The sequence below is a fragment of the Brachyhypopomus gauderio genome, unplaced genomic scaffold, assembly GCF_052324685.1.
Source record: "Brachyhypopomus gauderio isolate BG-103 unplaced genomic scaffold, BGAUD_0.2 sc46, whole genome shotgun sequence".
Classification (NCBI taxonomy): Eukaryota; Metazoa; Chordata; class Actinopteri; order Gymnotiformes; family Hypopomidae; genus Brachyhypopomus; species Brachyhypopomus gauderio.
This window is the reverse complement of record NW_027506872.1, coordinates 1588543-1594238: the sequence shown is the minus strand read 5'-3', so window position 1 is coordinate 1594238 and position 5696 is coordinate 1588543. Positions and strand designations below refer to the sequence as shown.

The window sequence follows — 5696 nt, the reverse complement described above, 5'->3', positions numbered from 1 at the left end:
AAACGAACAAATTCCAGCACTTTTCAAACCTGAAACACAAAGCAACATTAAAATTAATCAGGTAAATGTTCCTTCCCCTGTTTTTGAGGGGTGTTTCTTTATACTACCACATATCGTTTCGAACAACACTGCACAGAATGTGACGCGGCGAGTATGAACGTTTCCGCCGTTCGCGGAGGTTCGCGCGAAGTGTGCGGAGTCGTGCGCTACGGTCACTGTAATAAACAACCATTAAATAATGTGATAAAAAGCGAATTATTTCGAGTCCTATTAGCCTCGAATACGTTCTTGCGAGCTCACACATCTCCACCTGTGTGTGTAGAGGCACTGTTATTGACGCATGCTCTCTTTGTGTACTGCACTCATTTCCTAACTGGTAGATGTCGCTCTCTGATCACAGATTCATCTTCCCTTAAGGGGTGAGGGGCGAGAGAGCAGCACTGCGTGACTTTCTGAAATCTAACATAGTCGCGGTTTATTCTCATGTAAACAAAAAATGTGCGCGGAAACCCAATGGCCAATTATCGACATCAGCAAAAATGATCGCGGTTTAAAAAATTATCGTACGATAAGTCAATAATTTAATTATCGCGACAGGCCTAATTGTACTTTATTATCTTACCCAACTGCTTCTGACTTTTATTGTGCTTACCATTTAAGGGTTTCAGAATTTCAACCACAAAGGCACAGGAAAGGAGGGAGCCTTTAAAAGGGCATCTAGATAGATTCAATATATAAAATAAATGAAAACATCAGTCATTAAAATAATGAGTATAAACCTTGTAACTCTTATAACTTTGAAATTATATACACCCATAAAATCCGATAATGTATGAAATGTAAAGATCTTGGGAAATGGTTACCTGTCATGGTTTCCTCTTCCTCGTCTACATAGTCAGATTCTGAAATTGTACAAATTAACATATTTTATAACATGCGTTAATGACTCCCCCCCCCCCCCCTTTTTTTTTTAAGTGATTCAAATCTACTCATTAAATACTTTGATATTCAGGACAGATTCAACAATTCTAGATGCATACCAAGAACATAGTCATCAAACTTGCGTTTGGCCTTTTTTTTACTTCCTCATTTTCCTCCTCTTCTTCCTCAACATGGCTCGTCATGTCATATTCATTGCACTCATGAATGTTAACTGTAAGATTCAAGTAATAGAAGATGTAAATACAATAAAAATGACTATTACTAGGATTTGCTTTATTTTGCTTTACCTTACAAATGTTGTTTTTTACAATGAGAAATGAAATTATTAGACCAGTGATAAAAAAACTTACCAGAGGACATTTTACGTTTCACCAAAGTGAATGTCATCCAGTCATCCTGAGGGTGGTGTTGAATATAGAAAGCTGCCTTTTGTCTTGTTTTTGACCATCTAATTGTTTTGTTGTTGACATCAGTCCAGTTGTCTGGGGCAGTCCCCTCCACCTCCTTCCCATGCTCCAACCACACAGCTCGGGCATACATGACCTGCAAAGCAAACGCACATTCATAAAGAAGTAGCCACTTTTGTTTCAAATTGCTACAAAGAGAAATCAAAAATTGCACCAGAAATGAACTCTTTGTCATTGATCTGTTTGTCAAGTCAATTACTTTACTATATCAGTTACGCCTCGCCGCCGCTCTCGGCGGTGACGCGTTGGTTTAAACGTGGTGAGGACTCAAACGCAACCCGATAAAACAAACGGCAAAAAAACAGCCAAATGAAACCTCCGCAAATGCGGGAAAAAATGAAAACAAAAACCCCAGAGGGAAACAACAGAAAGACAACACGGAGAAGCTCGACGTGTGTAAAGACCAGGTAAGTAAAACAAACAAAAAACACGCGGAAAGAAATACAACGCGTCCAAAAAAAGAAAAATGGGAAAAAACGAAAAGTACACGGAGGCAAACTCGACGTGTCAGAGGGGAAGGGAAAAAATAAGAAACAAAAGAGGAAGCTATGGTAACAAGACCAATAGCTTCTACCTGGTTACCTGCCAATCTGTTAACCAGAACACTGGAGAACAAACCAACAAAGAACAAAGAGGGAAAAGACAGAAGGAAACAAAAAACAACCTGAGAACACTCAGGGTAGAAACAGGAGAACTGGAGAAACGAGAGGTAGTCCGGAGACGAGAGAAAACTGGCTTGGGCTGTGTGTGCATAGAACAACAAACAACTTCAGCAATGAGTTGCTGAAGTCGCTTGTCTTAAATAGGCTGTAGAACAGGTGCAACCTATCGGGCTTGATTGCCCCTGGTTACAGCTCGCGGGCTCCGCCTAGTGGCAGCAGGAGTCACGTGCCTGGATCGAACCCTGACAATATCCTAATGATTATCATTAATTATAAGTAAGTGTTTTTGTTATAAATGACTAAGCTTTCTGATCTACTTAAGTTCTCATTAATTATGAAAAATTCATAACAGTGGCACTTGGAAGTTACTTATGACTATAACAACCAACCTTTAAATCGTGTGTTCTGTACCATGGAGGAGGGGTATGAGGACATATCCACCATTTTCATGAGGAAGGCAGGCCACCTTATGGAACAGGTCTGTTTCAGGCAGTTTTTGTCTTTTCATCATACCCTGCCTATTACTTGTGTACACAATATTCAGAAGTTTGGAGCTGCATGGCTTTTCAAACAACGGTGACGTGTAATGCTGGTGCAGGACATCACATATCACAGTGCCATCTCCTCTTCTTTCTTTGATGAATGCATATCTTTCATTGTGTAAAAGGAAACAACTGTCCTTTTCTTTTACAGAAACAAACACTTGAGGCCGTGTTTCAGACTGTTTTCTCCTCTTGTTAACATTCGCATATTCAATCTCTGATAATCGCCTGGTCACCTGTGCTAGGGGATTTTTCCCGCTCCGTACATGTTTCTTGATTTGTTGGAGATGATTTTCAAAAGGAAAACCAGATATATTATTCAATGAGCAATTGAAGTGGCAAACATCCTCATGAAGGTGAATAAGCCCATGAACATTATACACTGAAAAATACTTCCCATAAGTATAGGTCAGAACAGCGGACGATAAAATAGGACATGAGTTCATGTGCATATTGAAGGTATGCATCTCTATCTGATTCCAACATTAATGACATTGCTACTGTCAAGGATAGGAAATGGTAGTATCTTTCGGGAGACAACACATTCTTTAGCACAACGGGTGCTGTATACAACAAAAACTGACAAAACTCAGTGGCTTTCCACCTGTCCAGCTCTTCTATACTACGTGGCTGCAGAGCAAATTCACTAGGCATCTTTCCTCTCAGGCGGTTCAGCTTCTGGGCCCCGAGTCAAGAATATTAATATTCGCCTAACTACTCCCAAGTTGACCATATGCATATAGTCTAGAACAAATGATTTAACACAAAAAAATCCTGCAGCAATGAAGGGACTGACACCAATTTGATGGTTCTTGTATTCTACTGCATTGAAAGCTTAATCTGTTCTCAAGGTACACCCCAGTTCATTGAACACCATTTGTCTTGTAATTTAAACGCCTCTGCTGATGCACCTCTCCCAGCGGTGATGGGCATTATGGTTTTTAATGCGTTTAAGATAAGCTCTTGCTGGTGCATCACAGATCACTACTTCATAATGGACACTGTAGGACTTCTCTTCATAAATCATCCCGTTTTGTGTAAGATGTTTATACTCAGTCAAAAAGTCCTCAAGGTATTCCTCAAGAGGATATGGTTTCTTGTCCCCACAAAATAGAGCTACCAAAAATGGCTCAAAGTTGTGAAACTTGGCCAGAACTGGACTTTTGAAGAGTGGCACACCATCAATGTTGATACTGAGGTTTATGGTATCATGATCATGATCATGTCCAAAAGCCATTGTCTGACTTGTCTGACCAGCAAATCCCCTTCTCTAATCCATAATAAATATATTTCCCACCACATTTCTGCTCAGATCCTAGGGCTCGTAGTGTAGCAAGGAGTGTCCTTGCATATTTTGGTAGAATGTGTCCTTCCTTCCTTAATATTTCCAACAATTCATTTAAGGATCTTTGTGTGGTTCTGTTCTTTGTAGCCCATTGTCTTAAATTTTCTTCTAAATTAGGCACATCTGATTCAGTTTCATCATTTAGGATTTCTATTTCTGAATCAGAATACACATATTCTATATCTGTGTCAAAATCTGATTAATCTGCTGGCAAACTGTCAGTTGCCAAATTCATTATTTCAACGCAGACAGCATTGCAATTCCTTGCATATTTTGGTAGAATGTGTCCTTCCTTCCTTAATATTTCCAACAATTCATTTAAGGATCTTTGTGTGGTTCTGTTCTTTGTAGCCCATTGTCTTAAATTTTCTTCTAAATTAGGCACATCTGATTCAGTTTCATCATTTAGGATTTCTATTTCTGAATCAGAATACACATATTCTATATCTGTGTCAAAATCTGATTAATCTGCTGGCAAACTGTCAGTTGCCAAATTCATTATTTCAACGCAGACAGCATTGCAATTCAGGTTGCTTTCACTGGTTGATCTAACTGTTACTAATGTCCGACTATCATGGTCACCATCATCACTGTCAGAATGCAGGAGCTGATCCATTTCTGCCATCCGTTTTAGATAAGCCATCTGCGAATCAGTATACTTTGTTAGACCCTGCTATCCAAGCATATACAAATCATGATGCATAGAATAAGTTTTATTTTGTGGAGTGGAAAAGTACTGTATTCCAGTCCCTGGGTCGGTCCAAAAACCTAGTGAGCTGTAGACAGCATTTTATGTCAGTGTGCACGTTCCCGATACAGAGGTTGTCCGAATTCTTAGATATCTTAAAAATGCTGCCTACTGAGGTACCTTAATTTAGCCATATTTTAAGGCAGCATCAAATGGTTCCTTAGCCTCGAAGGCAATCCCGAGATGCAACGCAACCACAACTTTTCATGGCTGGCGCAAGCTCAAATCTAAATAATTCATAATTTTATTCTCTGTTGTATTTCGAGTAGAATTTATTTCCCATCTCCTGAGGTTAGTGTAACCAAAATAGTTTTATATACCGAGAGATTAGCATTTATGCTAGCGGAGTTTGAAGCCTCAGGGTACTGCTGTGGATAGCTACTGGCTACCAAACATCTTAGCGCAGCAGATTATCAAAGGAAGCTTTTTTTCAGTCGTCCTTAAAGGACCAATTTCGAATCATTTGTCAAAGTCCTGCATTTGTGTGACGCTAGCAACTGATACGAGTAAACAATGGTCGCATGCAGTGGGCGGGAAGAAGCCATGACGCAATTGCTGTCTAACTAGAGCACCTTATCAGTGTTGCCAACTTAGCGACTTTGTCGCTATATTTAGCGACTTTTCAGACAAATCTAGCGACTTTTTTGGTGTTATTGGAGACTTTTGGAGACTCTGAACACACACGCTCTTCAGTTGCTGTCCTCTGGGGTGGGTGCTGCCGTGAGGGGGGGTCATTTGTGTAAAATGGACACAAATTAAGTATTATATCGCGATTGATCGATCGCCAGTGGTTGGCGCCAGAGCGAACTAGTAACTCATTGAATCATAGATGTGGATCAGAGGTAAATAAACTAGATTTTTTTTTTCAGCATGAGAAATCGGATGTGTGGCGTGTGAAGACAGTCAAATGCGTGTGTCTCACATGCTGAATTTGTAATTTTGGACATATCACTTCCTCAAGCAGGCAAAAATGTTCGCGCTCAATTTGGT

At 39.9% G+C, this 5696-nt stretch overlaps 1 long non-coding RNA gene across 1 annotated transcript; it reads right to left on the bottom strand.

The window, feature by feature from the left end:
* Window positions 1-333: 333 nt before the first annotated feature.
* LOC143487007 (uncharacterized) lies at window positions 334-1476 on the bottom strand. The gene is made up of 4 exons (XR_013123867.1): window positions 1293-1476; window positions 1041-1153; window positions 864-902; window positions 334-717 (listed from the first exon to the last, which is right to left on the bottom strand). It is a non-coding gene; the product is annotated as an uncharacterized LOC143487007 (long non-coding RNA).
* Window positions 1477-5696: the final 4220 nt, after the last annotated feature.